At 56.4% G+C, this 22,104-nt stretch overlaps 1 pseudogene; it reads left to right on the forward strand.

The window, feature by feature from the left end:
* Positions 1–11,433: 11,433 nt before the first annotated feature.
* LOC144193078 (titin-like) overlaps positions 11,434–22,104 on the forward strand; it is a 47,419-nt pseudogene continuing 36,748 nt past the window's right edge.

Here is a 22,104-nt window from a genome sequence, read left to right on the forward strand (position 1 = left end):
GTTATGGTTTGGGTTATGGTTATGGTTGGGGTTATGGCTATGGATGGGATTATGGTTTGGATTAGGGTTCTTGTTAGGGGTTAGGGGTTATGGTTTGGGTTATGGTTATGGTTGGGGTTATGGTTTAGGTTAGGGTTATATTTAGGCGTTGGGGTTATGGTTTGGGTTAGGGTTATTGTAAGGGATTAGGGGTTATGGTTTGGGTTATGGTTATGATTGGGGTTATGGTTTGGGTTAGGGTTATTGTTAGGGGTTGGGGTTATGGTTTGGTTGAGGGTTATTGTTAGGGGTTATGTTTTGGGTTATGGTTATGGTTTGGGTTATGGTTATGGTTGGGGTTATGGTTTAGGTTAGGGTTATTGTTAGGGGTTGGGGTTATGGTTTGGGTTAGGGTTATTGTTAGGGGTTAGGGGTTATGGTTTGGGTTATGGTTATGGTTTGGGTTATGGTTATGGTTTGGGTTAGGGTTATTGTTAGGGGTTGGGGTTATGGTTTGGGTTATGGTTATTGTTAGGGGTTGGGGTTAGGGTTTGGGTTATGGTTGGGGTTATGGTTGGGGTTATGGTTGGTGTTATGGCTATGGTTGGGAATCTGGTTTTGGTTGGGGTTATGGTTATGGTTGGGAATCTGGTTATGGTTGGGGTTATAGTTTGGGTTAGGGTTATGGTTTGGGTTAGGGTTATTGTTTGGGTTATTGTTTGGGTTCGGGTTATGGTTTGGGTTAGTGTTATGGTTTGGGTTATGGTTTGGGTTATGGTTTGGGTTATGGTTTGGGTTATGGTTTGGGTTATGGTTTGGGTTAGTGTTATGGTTTGGGTTAGTGTTATGGTTTGGGTTAGTGTTATGGTTTGGGTTATGGTTTGGGTTATGGTTTGGGTTATGGTTTGGGTTATGGTTTGGGTTATGGTTTGGGTTATGGTTTGGGTTATGGTTTGGGTTATGGTTTGGGTTATGGTTTGGGTTATGGTTTGGGTTATGGTTTGGGTTATGGTTTGGGTTATGGTTTGGGTTATGGTTTGGGTTATGGTTTGGGTTATGGTTTGGGTTATGGTTTGGGTTATGGTTTGGGTTATGGTTTGGGTTAGGGTTATTGTTCGGGGTTATGGCTCTCTCTCTCTCTCTCCCCCCGACTGCCGCCGCTCTCTCTCTCTCTCTCTCTCTCTCTCTCTCTCTCCCCCCCCCTACCGCCGCCGCTCTCTCTCCCTCCTCTCCTTCTCCTCTCTCTCTCTTTCTCTTTCTTGTCGAGCTACCACTATATATTGTCATTTTAAATGATAATATATATTGTTGTGCCTTGTATTTTTTTCAAAGTAAAAAGTACTGCAGCAACACGTTCTCAATCCATACCACTTTACAGGTTCTTCTGGGCGCCAACGCAAGTTGTCTCAAGATGTCATCTTATGTAAGTTTCTTCTAATTGATTTGACTTTTATTTGACTATAACCTTAACCCTGAAACTAGTTTATTTGTAGGCAAGATTAATGACATAACCCGCAATTGGTCTTGAAAACCAAAATGCCTCCCATACGCTTTGATTTAAAAAATATTTCCCATTAATATGGTCTCTTTCTGCCCTCTTGTGGCTGTTTTGAAAAAGTTCACCATACAATTATTTTCCCGACCAAAAACTCAGCCACACCCTCTTTCATTTGAAAATGACTTCCCAGTAATATGATCTCTTGCTGCCATCTTGTGGCCGTTTGGAAAAAGTGCACCCTGCAATTATTTTTTTCCGACCCCAAAACCCTGCAATATTGTCCAGTAATGTGGCGCCCCAAAAGAGGTGACCACCCCCCACCACACACACACAGTCGGTCATTAAAAGGCTTTCGGTTTATATGTGATAGATGGCACTTTTTTCCCCCCATTTTGTCATCCAGAGTGGGACGAGTTGTCGTCAGACGAAGAATTTAAAGACCGGGACGATTCCCGGTAGGCGTGCCGGGAGGCCGTCTATCCGTCTGTTTTCCAGGGAAGTTGGAACCGTCATCTCCCCCCTCCCCACAGGTCATTTGCCACTTTGACCAACAAGGTGAACCGAGCCATGCCTGTCTTCAACAAGGTATTCACCTGGCGCGCCGAGGTCCTCTGGCAGCACGTGGTGAAGCTCCGCGCCCTGGCCGGCCACCTGGCCACCTTCCACCAGAAGGCCAAAGTAGCCGGCGTGACGGCCATCGCCGGCCTGGCCCTGACGCCCTTCACCTTTGGGGCCTCGCTCATCGCCACGGCCGGAGGGATCAGATCAGCTTCCGCCAGCATCTCGGACAACGTCAATGTCTTCTCCTCACCCCGACCGCTGCCCCCCCCCCTCTCCCTCCTCTTCCCCCCCCCCCTCTCCCTCCTCTTCCCCCCTCTCCCTCCTCTTCCCCCCCTCTCCCTCCTCTTCCCCCCCTCTCCCTCCTCTTCCCCCCCTCTCCCTCCTCTTCCCCCCATCTCCCCCCCTCTTCTCCCCCTCTCCCTCCTCTCCCCCCCCCCCCCCTCTCCCTCCTCTTCCCCCCCTCTCCCTCCTCTTCCCCCCTCTCCCTCCTCTTCCCCCTCTCCCTCCTCTTCCCTCCCTCTCCCACCTCTTCCCCCCTCTCCCTCCTCTTCCCCCCCTCTCCCTCCTCTTCCCCCCTCTCCCTCCTCTTCCCCTCCCTCTTCCCCTCCCTCTTCCCCTCCCTCTTCTTCCTCTTCTTCTTCTTCTTCTTCTTGTTCCTCTTCTTCTTGTTCCTCTTCTTCTTGTTCCTCTTCCTCTTGTTCTTCTTCCGCTTGTTCTTCTTCCTCTTGTTCTTCTTCCTCTTGTTCTTCTTCCTCTTGTTCTTCTTCCTCTTGTTCTTCTTCCTCTTGTTCTTCTTCCTCTTCTTCTTGTTCTTCTTCTTCTTCTTCTTCTTCTTCTTCTTCCTCTTCTTCTTCTTCTTCTTCTTCTTCTTCTTCTTCTTCCTCTTCTTCTTCTTCTTCTTCCCTTCTTCTTCCTCTTCCTCTTCTTCTTCTTCTTCTTCTTCTTCTTCTTCTTCTTCTTCTTCTTCTTCTTCTTCTTCTTCTTCTTCTTCTTCTTCCTCTTCCTCTTCTTTCTCTCTCTTTTTTCTCTTTCTCTCGCACTCGTTCTCGCGCTCGTTCTCGCGCTCGTTCTCGCTCTCAACCATATTTCTCGCGCCCGCCCGTTCGCTCTCGCACCCGCCCGTTCGCTCTCGCGCCCCGCCCGTTCGCTCTCGCACCCGCCCGTTCGCTCTCGCGGCCGCCCGGTCGCACTCGCGCCCGCTCGCTCTCGCGCGGGCCCGTTCGCGCTCGCTCGCGCCCGCTCGCTCTCGTTCGCGCTCGTTTGCTCTCGCGCTCTCTCTCTCTCTCTCTCGTTTGCTCTCGCACTCTCTCTCTCTCGTTTGCTCCCGCGCTCTCTCTCTCTCTTGTTTGCTCCCGCGCTCTCTCTCTCTCTCTCGTTTGCTCTCTTGCTCTCTTGCTCTCTTGCTCTCTCTCGCTCTCTCTCGCTCTCTCTCGCTCTCTCTCGCTCTCTCTCGCTCTCTCTCGCTCTCTCTCTCGCTCTCTCTCGCTCTCTCGCTCTCTCTCACTCTCTTTCGCTCTCTCTCGCTCTCTCTCGCTCTCTCTTGCTCTTTCTCACTCTCTCTCGCACTCTCTCGCTCTCTCTCTCGCTCTCTCTCGCTCTCCCTCAGCCGCCGCCTCTTTCCGTCCCGTCTCACTTACGCCCTTCCTTCCTTTCTTCTTCACAGGATACGGACAGTTTGATGGGGTGGTGGAATACAGTGAAACGTGAGTAATTGAAACTTAAATGTACACGATGTTATTTTTTTCCATTTTGGAGCCAGCCAAGGCAAGATTAGAGTCGGTAATTGGCAGATGTTCAGTCCATTTTTAACCGAGAGGGCCGGCCTGCCGGTCTTTTCTGGGACGTTTACCAGAAAGTCGGTCATTAAAAGGCTTTCGATTTATATGTGATATATAGCACTTTTTTCCCCATTTTGTCATCCAGAGTGGGACGAGTTCTTGTCAGACGAAAAATCTAAAGACCAGGACGATTCCCGGTAGGCGTGCCAGGAGGCCGTCTATCCGTCTGTTTTCCAGGAAAGTTGGAACCGACATCTCCCCCCCTCCCCCCTCCCCACAGGTCCTTTGCCACTTTGGCCAACAAGGTGAACCGAGGCCTGCCTGTCTTCAACAAGGTATTCACCGGGCGTGCCGAGGTCCTCTGGCAGCACGTGGTTATGGTTGTTTGGGTTATGGTTTGGGTTATGGTTTGGGTTAGGGTTATTGTTAGGGGTTGGGGGTTATGGTTTGGGTTATGGTTATGGTTGGGGTTATGGCTATGGATGGGATTATGGTTTGGGTTAGGGTTCTTGTTAGGGGTTATGGTTTAGGTTAGGGTTATTGTTAGGGGTTGGGGTTATGGTTTGGGTTAGGGTTATTGTTAGGGATTAGGGGTTATGGTTTGGGTTATGGTTATGATTGGGGTTATGGTTTGGGTTAGGGTTATTGTTAGGGGTTGGGGTTATGGTTTGGTTGAGGGTTATTGTTAGGGGTTAGGGGTTATGTTTTGGGTTATGGTTATGGTTTGGGTTATGGTTATGGTTGGGGTTATGGTTAAGGTTAGGGTTATTGTTAGGGGTTGGGGTTATGGTTTGGGTTAGGGTTATTGTTAGAGGTTAGGGGTTAGGGGTTATGGTTTGGGTTATGGTTATGGTTTGGGTTATGGTTATGGTTTGGGTTAGGGTTATTGTTAGGGGTTGGGGTTATGGTTTGGGTTAGGGTTATTGTTAGGGGTTAGGGGTTATGGTTTGGGTTATGGTTATTGTTAGGGGTTGGGATTATGGTTTGGGTTAGGGTTATTGTTAGGGGTTATGGTTTGGGTTAGGGATATTGTTAGGGGTTAGGGTTTGGGTTATGGTTGGTGTTATGGTTGGGGTTATCAGTTAGGGTTATGGCTATGGTTGGGGATATGGTTGGAGTTATGGCTATGGTTGGGAATATGGTTTTGGTTGGGGTTATGGTTATGGTTGGGAATCTGGTTATGGTTTGGGTTAGGGTTATGGTTTGTGTTTGGGTTATGGTTTTGGTTAGGGTTATTGTTTGGGTTATGGTTTGGGTTCGGGTTAGGGTTATGGTTTGGGTTATGGTATGGGTTATGGTTTGGGTTATGGTTTGGGTTATGGTTTGGGTTATGGTTTGGGTTATGGTTTGGGTTATGGTTTGGGTTATGGTTTGGGTTATGGTTTGGGTTATGGTTTGGGTTATGGTTTGGGTTATGGTTTGGGTTATGGTTTGGGTTATGGTTTGGGTTATGGTTTGGGTTATGGTTTGGGTTATGGTTTGGGTTATGGTTTGGGTTATGGTTTGGGTTATGGTTTGGGTTATGGTTTGGGTTATGGTTTGGGTTATGGTTTGGGTTATGGTTTGGGTTATGGTTTGGGTTATGGTTTGGGTTATGGTTTGGGTTATGGTTTGGGCTATGGTTTGGGTTATGGTTTGGGTTATGGTTTGGGTTATGGTTTGGGTTATGGTTTGGGTTATGGTTTGGGTTATGGTTTGGGTTATGGTTTGGGTTATGGTTTGGGTTATGGTTTGGGTTATGGTTTGGGTTATGGTTTGGGTTATGGTTTGGGTTATGGTTTGGGTTATGGTTTGGGTTATGGTTTGGGTTATGGTTTGGGTTATGGTTTGGGTTATGGTTTGGGTTATGGTTTGGGTTATGGTTTGGGTTATGGTTTGGGTTATGGTTTGGGTTATGGTTTGGGTTATGGTTTGGGTTATGGTTTGGGTTAGGGTTATTGTTAGGGGTTATGGCTCTCTCTCTCTCTCTCCCCCCGACTGCCGCCGCTCTCTCTCTCTCTCTCTCTCTCTCTCTCTCTCTCTCTCTCTCTCTCTCTCTCTCTCTCTCTCTCTCTCTCTCTCTCCCCCCCCTACCGCCGCCGCTCTCCCTCCCTCCTCTTCTTCTCCTCTCTCTCTCTCTCCCTCCTCTCCTTCTCCTCTCTCTCTTTCTCTTTCTTGTCGAGCTACCACTATATATTGTCATTTTAAATGATAATATATATTGTTGTGCCTTGTATTTTTTTCAAAGTAAAAAGTACTGCAGCAACACGTTCTCAATCCATACCACTTTACAGGTTCTTCTGGGCGCCAACGCAAGTTGTCTCAAGATGTCGTCTTATGTAAGTTTCTTCTAATTGATTTGACTTTTAATTGACTATAACCCTAACCCTGAAACTAGTTTATTTGTAGGCAAGATTAATGACATAACCCGCAATTGGTCTTGAAAACCAAAATGCCTCCCATACGCTTTGATTTAAAAAATATTTCCCATTAATATGGTCTCTTTCTGCCATCTTGTGGCTGTTTTGAAAAAGTTCACCATACGATTATTTTCCCGACCAAAAACTCAGCCACACCCTCTTTGATTTGAAAATGACTTCCCAGTAATATGGTCTCTTGCTGCCGTCTTGTGGCCGTTTGGAAAAAGTGCACCCTGCAATTATTTTTTTCCGACCCCAAAACCCTGCAATATTGTCCAGTAATGTGGCGCCCCAAAAGAGGTGACCCCCCACCCCCCACCACACACACACAGTCGGTCATTAAAAGGCTTTCGGTTTATATGTGATAGATGGCACTTTTTTTCCCCCCATTTTGTCATCCAGAGTGGGACGAGTTGTCGTCAGACGAAGAATTTAAAGACCGGGACGATTCCCGGTAGGCGTGCCGGGAGGCCGTCTATCCGTCTGTTTTCCAGGGAAGTTGGAACCGTCATCTCCCCCCTCCCCACAGGTCATTTGCCACTTTGACCAACAAGGTGAACCGAGCCCTGCCTGTCTTCAACAAGGTATTCACCTGGCGCGCCGAGGTCCTCTGGCAGCACGTGGTGAAGCTCCGCGCCCTGGCCGGCCACCTGGCCACCTTCCACCAGAAGGCCAAAGTAGCCGGCGTGACGGCCATCGCCGGCCTGGCCCTGACGCCCTTCACCTTTGGGGCCTCGCTCATCGCCACGGCCGGAGGGATCAGATCAGCTTCCGCCAGCATCTCGGACAACGTCAATGTCTTCTCCTCACCCCGACCGCTGCCCCCCCCTCTCCCTCCTCTTCCCCTCCCTCTTCCCCTCCCTCTTCTTCCTCTTCCTCTTCTTCTTCTTCTTCTTGTTCCTCTTCTTCTTGTTCCTCTTCTTCTTGTTCCTCTTCCTCTTGTTCTTCTTCCGCTTGTTCTTCTTCCTCTTGTTCTTCTTCCTCTTCTTCTTCTTCTTCTTCCTCTTCTTCTTCTTCTTCCTCTTCTGCTTCTTCTTCTTCTTCTTCTTCTTCTTCTTCTTCTTCTTCTTCTTCTTCTTCCACTTCTTCTTCCTCTTCCTCTTCTTCTTCTTCTTCTTCTTCTTCTTCTTCTTCTTCTTCTTCTTCTTCTTCTTCTTCTTCTTCTTCTTCTTCTTCTTCTTCTTCCTCTTCCTCTTCTTTCTCTCTCTTTTTTTCTCTTTCTCTCGCACTCGTTCTCGCGCTCGTTCTCGCGCTCGTTCTCGCTCTCAACCATATTTCTCGCGCCCGCCCGTTCGCTCTCGCACCCGCCCGTTCGCTCTTGCGCCCGCCCGTTCGCTCTCGCACCCGCCCGTTCGCTCTCGCGGCCGCCCGGTCGCACTCGCGCCCGCTCGCTCTCGCGCGGGCCCGTTCGCGCTCGCTCGCGCCCGCTCGCTCTCGTTCGCGCTCGTTTGCTCTCGCGCTCTCTCTCTCTCTCTCTCGTTTGCTCTCGCGCTCTCTCTCTCTCGTTTGCTCCCGCGCTCTCTCTCTCTCTTGTTTGCTCCCGCGCTCTCTCTCTCTCTCTCGTTTGCTCTCTTGCTCTCTTGCTCTCTTGCTCTCTCTCGCTCTCTCTCGCTCTCTCTCGCTCTCTCTCGCTCTCTCTCGCTCTCTCTCGCTCTCTCTCTCGCTCTCTCTCGCTCTCTCTCGCTCTCTCTCACTCTCTTTCGCTCTCTCTCGCTCTCTCTCGCTCTCTCTTGCTCTTTCTCACTCTCTCTCGCACTCTCTCGCTCTCTCTCTCGCTCTCTCTCGCTCTCCCTCAGCCGCCGCCTCTTTCCGTCCCGTCTCACTTACGCCCTTCCTTCCTTTCTTCTTCACAGGATACGGACAGTTTGATGGGGTGGTGGAATACAGTGAAACGTGAGTAATTGAAACTTAAATGTACACGATGTTATTTTTTTCCATTTTGGAGCCAGCCAAGGCAAGATTAGAGTCGGTAATTGGCAGATGTTCAGTCCATTTTTAACCGAGAGGGCCGGCCTGCCGGTCTTGTCTGGGACGTTTACCAGAAAGTCGGTCATTAAAAGGCTTTCGATTTATATGTGATATATAGCACTTTTTTCCCCATTTTGTCATCCAGAGTGGGACGAGTTCTTGTCAGACGAAAAATCTAAAGACCAGGACGATTCCCGGTAGGCGTGCCAGGAGGCCGTCTATCCGTCTGTTTTCCAGGAAAGTTGGAACCGACATCTCCCCCCCCTCCCCCCTCCCCACAGGTCCTTTGCCACTTTGGCCAACAAGGTGAACCGAGGCCTGCCTGTCTTCAACAAGGTATTCACCGGGCGTGCCGAGGTCCTCTGGCAGCACGTGGTTATGGTTGTTTGGGTTATGGTTTGGGTTATGGTTTGGGTTAGGGTTATTGTTAGGGGTTGGGGGTTATGGTTTGGGTTATGGTTATGGTTGGGGTTATGGCTATGGATGGGATTATGGTTTGGGTTAGGGTTCTTGTTAGGGGTTATGGTTTAGGTTAGGGTTATTGTTAGGGGTTGGGGTTATGGTTTGGGTTAGGGTTATTGTTAGGGATTAGGGGTTATGGTTTGGGTTATGGTTATGATTGGTGTTATGGTTTGGGTTAGGGTTATTGTTAGGGGTTGGGGGTTATGTTTTGGGTTATGGTTATGGTTTGGGTTATGGTTATGGTTGGGGTTATGGTTTAGGTTAGGGTTATTGTTAGGGGTTGGGGTTATGGTTTGGGTTAGGGTTATTGTTAGGGGTTAGGGGTTATGGTTTGGGTTATGGTTATGGTTGGGGTTATGGGTATGGTTTGGGTTAGGTTTGGGTTAGGTTTTGGGTTAGGGTTATTGTTAGGGGTTGGGGTTATGGTTTGGGATAGGGTTATTTTTAGGGGTTAGGGGTTATGGTTTGGGTTATGGTTATTGTTAGCGGTTGGGGTTATGGTTTGGGTTAGGGTTATTGTTAGGGGTTATGGTTTGGGTGAGGGATATTGTTAGGGGTTAGGGGTTATGGTTTGGGTTAGGGTTAGGGTTATTGTTAGGGGTTGGGGTTAGGGTTTGGGTTATGGTTGGGGTTATGGTTGGTGTTATGGTTGGGGTTATCGGTTAGGGTTATGGTTATGGTTGGGGATATGGTTGGAGTTATGGCTATGGTTGGGAATCTGGTTTTGGTTGGGGTTATGGCTATGGATGGGATTATGGTTTGGGTTAGGGTTCTTGTTAGGGGTTAGGGGTTATGGTTTGGGTTATGGTTATGGTTGGGGTTATGGTTTAGGTGAGGGTTATTGTTAGGGGTTGGGGGTTATGGTTATGGTTTGGGTTATGGTTATGGTTGGGGTTATGGCTATGGATGGGATTATGGTTTGGATTAGGGTTCTTGTTAGGGGTTAGGGGTTATGGTTTGGGTTATGGTTATGGTTGGGGTTATGGTTTAGGTTAGGGTTATATTTAGGCGTTGGGGTTATGGTTTGGGTTAGGGTTATTGTAAGGGATTAGGGGTTATGGTTTGGGTTATGGTTATGATTGGGGTTATGGTTTGGGTTAGGGTTATTGTTAGGGGTTGGGGTTATGGTTTGGTTGAGGGTTATTGTTAGGGGTTATGTTTTGGGTTATGGTTATGGTTTGGGTTATGGTTATGGTTGGGGTTATGGTTTAGGTTAGGGTTATTGTTAGGGGTTGGGGTTATGGTTTGGGTTAGGGTTATTGTTAGGGGTTAGGGGTTATGGTTTGGGTTATGGTTATGGTTTGGGTTATGGTTATGGTTTGGGTTAGGGTTATTGTTAGGGGTTGGGGTTATGGTTTGGGTTATGGTTATTGTTAGGGGTTGGGGTTAGGGTTTGGGTTATGGTTGGGGTTAGGGTTAGGGTTAGGGTTAGGGTTAGGGTTAGGGTTAGGGTTAGGGTTAGGGTTAGGGTTAGGGTTAGGGTTAGGGTTTGGGTTATGGTTTGGGTTATTGTTAGGGGTTATGGCTATGGATGGGATTATGGTTTGGGTTAGGGTTCTTGTTAGGGGTTAGGGGTTATGGTTTAGGTTAGGGTTATTGTTAGGGGTTGGGGTTATGGTTTGGGTTAGGGTTATTGTAAGGGATTAGGGGTTATGGTTTGGGTTATGGTTATGATTGGGGTTATGGTTTGGGTTAGGGTTATTGCTAGGGGTTGAGGTTATGGTATAGTTGAGGGTTATTGTTAGGGGTTTTGGGTTATGGTTATGGTTTGGGTTATGGTTATGGTTGGGGTTATGGTTTAGGTTAGTGTTATTGTTAGGGGTTGGGGTTATTGGTTTGGGTTACGGTTATTGTTATGGGTTAGGGGTTATGGTTTGGGTTATGGTTATTGTTGGGGTTATGGTTATGGTTTGGGTTAGGTTTTGGGTTAGGGTTATTGTTAGGGTTGGGGTTATGGTTTGGGTTAGGGTTATTGTTAGGGGCTAGGGGTTATGGTTTTGGTTATGGTTATTGTTAGGGGTTGGGGTTATGGTTTGGGTTAGGGTTATTGTTAGGGGTTATGGTTTGGGTTAGGGATATTGTTAGGGGTTAGGGGTTATGGTTTGGGTTATGGTTATGGTTGGGGTTATGGTTTAGGTTAGGGTTATTGTTAGGGGTTGGGGTTATGGTTTGGGTTAGGGTTATTGTTAGGGGTTAGGGGTTATGGTTTGGGTTATGGTTTGGGTTATGGTTATGGTTATGGTTGGGGTTATGGTTATGGTTTGGGTTAGGTTTTGGGTTAGGGTTATTGTTAGGGGTTGGGGTTATGGTTTGGGTTAGGGTTATTGTTAGGGGTTAGGGGTTATGGTTTGGGTTATGGTTATTGTTAGGGGTTGGGATTATGGTTTGGGTTAGGGTTATTGTTAGGGGTTATGGTTTGGGTTAGGGATATTGTTAGGGCTTAGGGGTTATGGTTTGGGTTAGGGTTAGGGTTATTGTTAGGGGTTGGGGTTAGGGTTTGGGTTATGGTTGGGGTTATGGTTGGTGTTATGGTTGGGGTTATCAGTTAGGGTTATGGTTGGGGATATGGTTGGAGTTATGGCTATGGTTGGGAATATGGTTTTGGTTGGGGTTATGGTTATGGTTGGGAATCTGGTTATGGTTTGGGTTAGGGTTATGGTTTGGGTTAGGGTTATGGTTTGGGTTCGGGTTATGGTTTGGGTTAGGGTTATGGTTTGGGTTAGGGTTTGGGTTATGGTATGGGTTATGGTTTGGGTTATGGTTTGGGTTATGGTTTGGGTTATGGTTAATGGTGCGCCTGAAAATTCCCATTGCGGGGAAGCCCACCCCCAAGGTGTCCTGGAAGAAGGGCGAGGAGGAAGACTTGAGCGACGGCGGCCGCGTTTGCGCCGAATCCTCGGCGGTCAACACCACGCTTCTGATCAGGGATTGCCAGAGGAGCGACGCCTCCAAGTACACCGTCGCCCTGAGGAATAGCGCCGGCAGCAAGGAGTCCACCGTCTTTATCAGGTAACGGGTCGGAAGAAACTCCTCCTCGCCGCCACGCCTGTGCGCTGGCCTTGCGCTGGCCTTGCGCTGGCCATTCGCTGACCACGGTCTGTCTTGTTTGCAGGGTGGTGGGTAAGCCCGGCATCCCCGTGGGACCGGTCAAGTTCAAGGACGTGACGGCCGACGGGGCCACGCTGAAGTGGGCCGCCCCCAAAGACGACGGGGGCTCGGAGATCACCAATTACATCCTGGAAAAGCGCGACTCGGTCACCAACATGTGGGTGACCTTCTCCTCGACGGTGGACAAGAATGCCTTCAGGGTGACGGCTCTCCACGAGGGCACGGAATACGTCTTCCGCGTCTGCGCCGAGAACAAGTACGGCGTGGGCGAGGGACTTAAGTCGGAGCCCGTGGTGGCCAAACATCCCTTCGGTGAGTTCTTCTTTCCCTCGGCTCCCCTGAACTTGACTTTGAGGGCCGGCCCCTGAGAGCCTCTCTGTGTTTTTTCTTCCTCCAGACGTGCCCGACGCCCCGCCTCCGCCGCAGGTCGTGAGCATGCGTCACGACTCGGCCTACCTGGCCTGGTCCGACCCCAGGAAGACCGGCGGCTCACCCATAACAGGTAGCGTGCCACCGGCAGAATTTGGGCCGGCTTGCGGCCTAGTGGCGCTCCTTTCTTTGGCAGCCCCTCCGTTGCTATTTGCGTTGATAGGTGGAAAATCTAGTCCTGCGTGGGTACCCACAACGTGACACCTAAATGCCATTTAATGGCGGGACTGTCGCATTGCGCCGCGTGGGTTGCCTCGGTAGGCTTGGCAGTTGTTTGTTTTAACCGAGTCATCTGAAAAATGCTAAACATACAATACGCTAACTGTACACGAGTAATGCCACAGATCACCTCGCGAGTATTTGCCGAGGGCCACGCCGCGGTTTGGCCCCCGGCCGTGCCGCACGTCGCCCGTCTGACCCTCTGACACGTTTCAACTGGTCGCACAGGGTATCACGTGGAGTTCAAGGAGAGGAACAGCATGTTGTGGAAGCGCTCCAGTCCCACCGCCCTGAGAATGAAGGAACACAAGGCCACGGGGCTGACCGAGGGCCTGGAGTACGAATTCAGGGTCACGGCCATCAACTTGGCTGGCATCGGCAGACCCAGTCCGCCCACCGAGCCCGCCGTGGCCCTGGATCCCATCGGTGAGTGAGCCCAGTCGGCCTAAACTGCCGCTATTGTCCTTCCGGCTAAACGGCCACCTCGTCCACTCTCTCCGTCAAATACGCCTCCAGGAAGGACTCTGGGGATTACGTCATCACGGCCAGCAACCCCTTCGGCGTCAAGGAGGAAACGGTCAAGGTGAAAATTTTAGACGTCCCCGCCGCCCCCGGCCCCATCCACTGCGCCGGCGTCTCCTCCGAGAAGGTCACCCTCAGCTGGGCGCCGTCCCCCGAGGACGGCGGCTCGCCCATCAAGCACTACAAGCTGGAGAAGCGGGAAACCGGCCGCCTCCTCTGGACCATTCTGGAGGAGGAGGTGCCGGAGTGCCACTACGTGGCCACCAAACTCATCCAGGACAACGAGTACATCTTCCGAGTGTCGGCCGTCAACCAGTACGGCGCCGGCGAGGCGGCTCACTCCCGGCCCGTCAAGATGGTGGATAGGTTTGGTGAGTGGCGCTTGGGTTACCGCCCGCACGTATCTGGCCCCGGCGTGTCACTGAAAGCCGAGGCGCCCCTTTTCCCAGGTCCTCCCGGCCCGCCGTCCAAGCCCGAGATCCTAGAGGTCGACGGACACTCGGTGACGCTGACGTGGAGGAGGCCGGCCGACGACGGCGGCGGCGACATCCTCGGCTACGCCGTGGAGAAGAAGGAGAAGAAGGGCAGCAGGTGGCTCAGGGCCTCCAAGAAGTCGCTGACCGAGCTGAGCTACGCCGTGACCGGCCTGACCGAAGGCTTGCAGTACGAGTTCCGCGTCTCGGCCGGGAACAAAGCCGGCTACGGGGAGCCCGGCGAGCCCTCGCTACCGGTCACCACCGTCGTCGCCACCTGTGAGTCGTAACCGAGGCCCGCCCGGCCGGGCAAAATGCCCAATTGAAAAATGTCCGCGCCGTCGCTAATCTTCCACTCCTCCCGGCGGCAGATGTTCCCGGTCCGCCCGTCAACCCCAGGGTGACGGACACCGGCCAGACCACGGCCACTCTCAATTGGGGAAAACCACTGGACAACGGCGGGCTCCACGTCACCGGCTACGTGATCGAGCACCGCAAAGAAGGCGCGGAGGAATGGATCAAGGACACGGCGCCCTTGTCCCCCCTGAGAATCACCGAGTTCGTGATGCCCGGACTGGAAAACGCCGGCAGATACCACTTCCGGATTAGGGCCGTCAACCCCAAGGGTACGGGCCCAGCGGCCCAAACGGCGGAACTGGTGGAGGTGGCGGAGCGCGCCGCCCAGCCGGACCTGGAATTGGACGCCGAGCTGAGGCGCACCCTGGTGGTCAGGGCCGGATGCCCCGTGCGCCTCTTTGTGCCCATCGGGGGACGTCCCGCGCCCACCGTGGCCTGGAGCAAGGAGGGCGCCACCGTGCCCCGCGCCGTCATCGACAGCACCGAGTCCTACACCATGCTGCTGATTCCCGAGAGCGTCCGGACGGACGCCGGCAGATACCAGCTGACCCTGGAGAACTCGGCGGGGAAGAAGAGCGGCGATATTCACGTCCGAGTGCTGGATTCGCCCGGGCCGCCGCTCAACCTCAAAGCGGCGGGCGTGTACAAGGAATCCATCGTCCTGGAGTGGGAGATGCCGCTGGTGGACGGCGGCACCAAGGTCACCAATCACATTATCGAGAAGAGGGAGTCCACACGCAAGGCCTTCGCCACCGTGGTGTGGGCGAGGGCTGCGAGTACTACTTCCGCGTCTACGGCGAGAACGAGTACGGCGTGGGCGAAGGCGCCGAGACCCCCGATCCCATCCGCGCCTCGCAGGCGCCGGGCTCCCCGGCGAGCATCGTGCCCGTGGACGTGACCAAGAACTCGGTCAGCCTGGCCTGGACCAAACCCAAGCACGACGGAGGCAGCCGGCTGACGGGCTACGTCCTGGAAGCCCAGAAGAGGGGCACCGATCAGTGGGCCCACGTCAGCAGCCTGAGAGGCATGGACTTTACCGTCAAGAACCTCAACGAGAAGGAGGAATACACCTTCCGCGTGATGGCCGTCAACTACTCGGGCAGGAGCGCCCCCCGCCAGAGCAAGCCCGTGCTCGTCCGGGATTCCTCCTCCCCGCCCGACCTGGACCTGCGCGCCCTCTGCCAGGCCACCGTGGTGGCTCGGGCCGGAGAGGACATCAGGGTGGAGATTCCCGTGGCCGGACGCCCCAGGCCGGCCGTCAGCTGGCAGAAGGACGGCGGCGCCCTGAAGCTGACCCAGAGGACCAACGTGGAGCGCACCCCGACCACCGTGGTGCTCAGCGTCAAGGAATGCACCAGGGCCGACAGCGGCACCTACGCCGTGACGGCCAAGAACCTGGCGGGTACCGTCAGCGACAACGTGTGGATCAGAGTGCACGACGTCCCGGGCCCGCCCAAGGGACCCGTGTTCATCACGGAAATCTCCCGCACCTACTGCGTCTTCGCCTGGGACGCGCCGGAAAACGACGGCGGCGTCCCCATCAACAACTACGTGCTGGAGATCCGAGACACCGCCACGCAGACTTGGAGCGAGCTGACCTCCGCCGCCATCCGCACCACCTTCAAGCCCACCCGCCTGACCACGGGCTCGGAGTACCAGTTCCGGGACAGGGCCAAAAACCGCTACGGCGTGGGCCCGGCCATAACCTCCGAGTCGGTGGTGGCCGCCTACCCCTTCAAAGTTCCGGGACCGCCCGGCACGCCCCGGGTGGTGGCCTTCACCAAGGACTCCATAACCGTCGGCTGGAACGAGCCCGTGTCCGACGGCGGGGACCAAGTGGCCGGCTACCACGTGGAGAGGAAGGAGCGGAGCAGCATCACGTGGCAGAGAATCAGCCTGGGTCTGGTCAAAGGGAACCTCCTCAAGTCAAGCGGCCTGGAGGACGGCGCCGCCTACGAGTTCCGCGTCATGGCGGAGAACAAGGCCGGCATCGGCAAGGCCGGCATCGGCAAGGCCGGCATCGGCAAGGCCGGCATCGGCAAGGCCGGCATCGGCAAGGCCAGCAAGGCCTCGGAGCCCATCATGGCCCTGGACCCGGTGGACCCCCCGGGCGCGCCCGTGCCCACCTCGGTCACCGACAACGCCGTCACCGTGGCCTGGACCAAGCCCGAGTACGACGGATTCAAGATCACCGGCTACACGGTGGAGAGGCGAGAACTGCCCGCCGGTCGCTGGACGAAGGCCAACTTCACCAACGTCACGGAGAGCGCCTTCAGCGGATTGACCCGCGACGCCCTCTACCAGTTCCGCGTGACGGCGAGGAACTCTGCCGGAGCCGTGAGCGCCCCGTCGGAGCCCTCGGAGCCCGTGGCCTGCAAGGACGACGTGGTGGAGCCGCGCATCATGGTGGACGCCGTCTTCAAGGACGTGCTCCTGGTCAAGGCCGGGGAGTCCTTCAAGCTGAACGCCGACGTAGCCGGGCGACCCGCCCCCCGCCTGACTTGGACCAAGAACCAAAAGGAAGTGGAGAACACCTTCAAGCTGGACGTCAAGCACGGCGAGCTGACCTCCACGCTGACCAACAAGGACTCTGTCCGGGCCGACGGAGGAGAATTCCTCTTGACGGCAGCCAACGCCGGCGGCTTCTGCAAGCACGTCTTCAGGGTCAAAGTACTGGACAGGCCCGGCCCGCCGCTGGGACCCCTGGCCGTCGGCCGGGTCACGGCCGACGACTGCCTGCTGACGTGGGCCCCGCTCGCCGACGACGGCGGTTCCCAGATCGAAGGCTACGCGGTGGAGAAGCGGGAATCCGGCCGACTGCTGTGGAGCGAGGCGGCCTCCCACCTGCGGGACACCCAGCTCAAAGTGGGCAAGCTCCTCAAGGGAAACGAGTACATCTTCAGAGTGAGGGCGCTCAACAAATACGGCAGCGGCGAGCCCCTGGACTCGGAGCCCGTTCTGGCCGACGACCCGTACCGGGTCCCCGACGCGCCCCGGAACCCGCTGGTGGCCGCCACCGCCGAGGATTCCATGCTGGTGAGCTGGCAGGCGCCCGAGAACGACGGCGGGGCGCCCGTCGACAACTATCACGTGGAGAGGAAAGACCGGCAGGGCCTGCGCTGGGTCAAGTGCAACAAGAGGAAGGTGAAAGACCTGCAGTTCAAGGCCACGGGCCTGGTGGCCGGACACGAATACGAATTCCGGATCAGTGCGGAGAACGCCGCCGGCGTGGGCCCGTCCAGCCCCTCCAGCCCTCTGTACAAGGCCAGCGACGCCCTGTACAAACCGGGGCCCCCCTGCAACCCCAGAGTTCTGGACACCACCAGCTCGTCCATCACCGTGGCCTGGAACAAGCCCGCCTACGACGGCGGCTCCGACATCACCGGTTACGTGGTGGAGTGCTGCGTCCCCGCCGCCGGCAAAGAGGAGGAGGAGGAGGCGGAGGATTGGCGAATCGCCACGCCCAAGGAGGGACTACTGGCCACCTCCTTCACCCTGAACAATCTGACGGAGGACGCCGAGTACAAGATCAACATCTCGGCCGTCAACGGCGAGGGGATGGGCCAGGCGGCCGGCGTGCCCGGCCGGCCCAGGGCCGAGGACTGACTCCTCCCGCCGGAGCTGGACTTGGACACCGAGCTCTGCAACACGCTCACCCTCCGCGCCCGCTGCACCCTGCGACTCTTTGTTCCCATCAGGGGACGGCCGGCCCCGCGGGCCAAGTGGACCAAGGGAGACGACGAGCAGGCGGTGGAGAGGGCCACCGTGGACACCACCACCTCCTACACCTCGCTGGTGGTGGGAAACGTCAACCGTTGGGACAGCGGCAAGTATAACCTGACGCTGGAGAACAGCTCTGGCTCCAAAGCCGTCTCGGTGCAAGTCAGGGTACTGGACACTCCCGGCGCTCCGCTGGACCTGAAGATCGCCGGCGTGACCTGTCGATCCGTGACGCTGAGCTGGGAAGCGCCGGCCAGCGACGGCGGCTCCGAGATCAAGAACTACATCGTGGAGAAGCGCGAATCCACCCGGAAGGCTTACGCCACCGTCAGCGCCACCTGCCACCGCACCACCTTTACGGTGGAGCCGCTCCTGGAAGGCTGCAACTACTATTTCCGGGTCTTGGCCCAGAACCAGTACGGCGTGTGCCCGCCCGTGGAGACGGGCGAATCGGTCAAAGTGTCGGAGAGACCCCAACCTCCCGGCAAGATAAGCCTGAAGGACGTCACCGAGAACAGCGTCACGCTCACCTGGGAAAAGCCCCAGCACGACGGCGGCAGCCGGGTGGGCTGCTACGTGGTGGAGCTGCAACCCAGGGGCGCCGACAAGTGGACGCAGGCCGTCGTCGTCAAGGAAACGGAAGCCACCGTGGGCGCCCTGGCCACCGGCCAGGAATACACTTTCCGCGTGGTGGCCAGGAACGACCAAGGCACCGGCGACCCCCGTCAGATCGGCGTCCCCGTCATCGTGAAGGAGCTGGTGACGGCGCCGGTCGTCAAGACGCCCTTCCACACCTTCAGCGTGTAGGCGGGCCAAGACCTGACCCTGGAGCTTCCCTACGTGGCCCGGCCCAAGGCGGACGTCTCCTGGCACCGTGGCGGCCAACCGCTCAAGAGGACCACCCGCGTCAACTTTGCCGCCTCGGAAACCCTGCTGACCCTCGCCATCAAGGAGGCCCGCGGGGAGGATTTCGGAGAGTACCGGGTGGCCCTGGTCAACACGGCGGGCCGGGCCACCGCGCCGGTCGCCGTGGTGGTGCTGGACAAGCCCGGTCGGCCGCTGGGTCCCATCCGGGTGGAGGAGGTCACCTCGGACAGCGTGACCATCTCCTGGGGACCGCCGGAGTACGACGGCGGTTGCACCATCAACAACTACATCGCGGAGAAGAGAGACACCTCCACCACCAATTGGACCCTGGTGTCCGCCAACCTGGCCAGGTGCAAAGTGAAAGCCTGTCGCCTGAAAGCCGCCGCCGAATACCAGTTCTGGATCACGGCGGAAAACCGCTACGGCAAAGGTCCGGCCCTCCAGTCCGAGTGCCTCGTGGCCCAGTACCCGTACAAAGTCCCGGGCCCCCCGGGGACTCCCAGCGTGGCCTCCTCCACCAAAGACAGCATGGTGGTGACCTGGAACGAACCGGTCAGCGACGGAGGCAGCGCCGTTTTGGGCTACCATCTGGAGCGCAAGGAGAGAACCAGCATCCTCTGGGTCAAACTCAACAAATTGCTCATCAAGGAGCAAAGCTCGAAGATCTCCGGCCTGGAGGCGGGAATGGAATACGAGTTCAGAGTCTACGCCGAGAACATAGTGGGCGTGGGCAAAGTCAGCAAAGTCTCCGAGGGCCAGGTGGCCAGAGACCCCTGCGACTCCCCGGGCGCGCCCGAGGCCACCGAGATCACCGGCCATTCGGTCCGCATCGCCTGGACCAAGCCCGAGTACGACGGCGGCGCCAAGATCACCGGCTACACGGTGGAAAAGAAGGAGCTTCCCAAAGGACGCTGGTCCAAAGCCAACTTCACCAACGTCACGGAGACGGAGTACGCCGCCACGGGACTGCTTCCGGACGGTCGCTACGAGTTCCGAGTCATCGCCAGAAACGCCGCCGGGGTCTCCAGTCTCCCCTCCTACAGCAGCGGCCCCATCACCCCCAGAGATGACATCCGGCCCCCCCGCGTCAGCATGGACCCCCAGTACACTCAGACCCTGGTGGTGAAGGCGGGGGAGAGCTTCAAGATCGACGCCGACGTTCACGGAAAGCCCCCGCCCTCCATCGCCTGGCTGAAGGACCGGCAGGAAGTGGCCGACACCCCGCGCCGAGAGATCAGGAACACGGCCACCCGCGCCTGCCTGGCCGTCAAAGAAGCCCGACTCCACGACGGAGGCCTCTATACTCTCTTGCTGAAAAACCCGGGGGGTGAAAAGGCCACCCCGGTCAAGGTGGTGGTCCTGGACAGACCGGGACAGGCGCAGGGCCCCCTGGCCGTGACGGACATCCTCAAGGACCGTTGCCGCCTCACGTGGCGGGAGCCGCTCCAGGACGGCGGCAGCAAGATTAGCCACTACGTGGTGGAGAGGAGAGAGAGCAGCCGGCTGGTCTGGACGGTGGTGGAGTCCGACAGGGCCGACACCTGGTTGGACGTTGCCAAGCTCCTGGAGGGCAACGAGTACGTCTTCCGAGTGCACGCCGTCAACGAATTCAGCGCCGGCGCGCGGCTCCTGTCCGAGCCGGCCACCATCAGAGACCCCAACACGGTCCCCGGATCGCCCAGAGCTTTGGAGGTCTCGGAGGTGAAGAAGGATTCCGTGCTCCTGACCTGGGAGGCCCCCACTGACCACGGAGGCACTCCCATCACCACCTACGTCATCGAAAAGCACGACAAAGAGGGCGTGCGTTGGACCAGATGCAACAGGGGCCCCGTCCCGCATTTGTCTTTCAAGATCACGGGACTCCTGGAAAGTCACAGTTACGAGTTCAGGGTGGCCGCTGAGAATGCCGTCGGCGTGGGCCGGCCCAGTTCCGCCACCGTCTACCACCGAGCCCTGGACCCCGTCTTCAGGCCCGCCGCAGAATCCCAGAGTGACCGACACCACCAAATCTTCCGTCTTCCTGTCGTGGGGCAAGCCCCTCTGCGACGGCGGCTCGGAGATCCAGGGATACGTGGTGGAACACCGCGCCGCCACCGGCGGGGCGCAGACGGAAGCCACCGAGGCGTCGGCCCCCGAGGAGGACTGGGTCATGTGCACGCCGGCCACCGGTGTCAAGAAGACCAATTTTGAGGTGGCCCAGCTGACGGAGAATCGGGCTTACCACTTCAGAGTGTGCGCCAGCAACAAGGTCGGACTCGGCGAGGCCGCCCAGGTGACCGGGGTGGTGGTGGCCCAAGAGAGGGAGGAGCAACCCGACCTGGACATCGATCCGGAACTGCGGAAGACCAAGAGCGTCCGGGCCAGACTCACGCTCCGACTTTTCATCCCCGTCCGGGGAAGACCGGCCCCCGCCGTCCGGTGGGACAAGGACGAGGCGCCGCTGAAGGACGGGGCTCAAGTGGAAGTGACCGGCAGCTACACGGCGCTGACCATCGACCACGCGAGCAGGACGGACAGCGGCAAATACACGGTCACGGCGGTCAACGCCAGCGGAAGCAAGTCGGCCGGCGTGGCGGTGCGGGTACTGGATACGCCCGGCGCACCCGTCAACTTGAGCGTGAAGGAAATCACCAGCCAGTCGGTGACGCTGGCCTGGGACGCGCCTCTCTTGGACGGCGGCTCCAAGGTCAAGAACTACATTGTGGAAAAGAGGGAGAGCACGCGCAAAACCTACGCCGCCGTGGACACCAATTGCCACGCGCTCTGCTGCAAGATCGAGCCGCTGCAGGAGGGCTGCTGTTACTACTTCCGCGTCCTGGTGGAAAACGCCCACGGCGTGGGCCCGCCCGCCGCCACCCTGGACCCGCTCAAGGTCTCGGAGGTGCCTCAGGCTCCCAGGAGCCTGAGCCTGAGCGTGACGGACCAGACCGACACTAGCGTGTCTCTGGCCTGGGAACGTCCCGAATACGATGGCGGCAGCCGGGTGGCCCAGTACCTGTTGGAGGTTCAGCTCAAGGGTCAGGAGAAGTGGTCCGGCGTCAACACCTACAAGGGCACGGCCGCCACCGTTTCCAATCTCAACCCGGGAGAGGAGTACCTCTTCCGAGTCACGGCCATCAACGACAAGGGCAAGAGCCAGCCCCGGGTCCTGTCCGGCCACATCGCCGCCAAGAACTTGGTGTTCCAGCCCGACGTGCGACCGGCTTTCAGCAGCTACAGCGTCCACGTGGGCAAAGACCTCCGGGTCCGAGTACCCGTCTTCGGGCGGCCCAAGCCCACCGTGGCGTGGACCAAGAATGGCGCGCCCCTCAAGTTCACCACCAGAGTCAACATTCACAACGAGCAGAGCCACACCAGTCTGAGCATCAAGGAGGCGGCGGGCGACGACGGAGGCATGTACGGCATCCGGGCCACCAATCCGGCCGGCGAGAAGGAGGCCACGCTGGAAATCGTGGTACTGGACAAACCCGGCCCGCCCACCGGCCCCGTCAAGTTCGACGAGATCACCACGCAGAGCGTGACGCTGTCCTGGGCTCCGCCCCAGCGCGACGGCGGTTGCCAGATTTCCAACTACATCGTGCAGAAGCCCCTCTGCGACGGCGGCTCGGAGATCCAGGGATACGTGGTGGAACACCGCGCCGCCACCGGCGGGGCGCAGACGGAAGCCACCGAGGCGTCGGCCCCCGAGGAGGACTGGGTCATGTGCACGCCGGCCACCGGTGTCAAGAAGACCAATTTTGAGGTGGCCCAGCTGACGGAGAATC

Source organism: Stigmatopora nigra, unplaced genomic scaffold (genome assembly GCF_051989575.1).
Source record: "Stigmatopora nigra isolate UIUO_SnigA unplaced genomic scaffold, RoL_Snig_1.1 HiC_scaffold_62, whole genome shotgun sequence".
NCBI lineage: Eukaryota > Metazoa > Chordata > Actinopteri > Syngnathiformes > Syngnathidae > Stigmatopora > Stigmatopora nigra.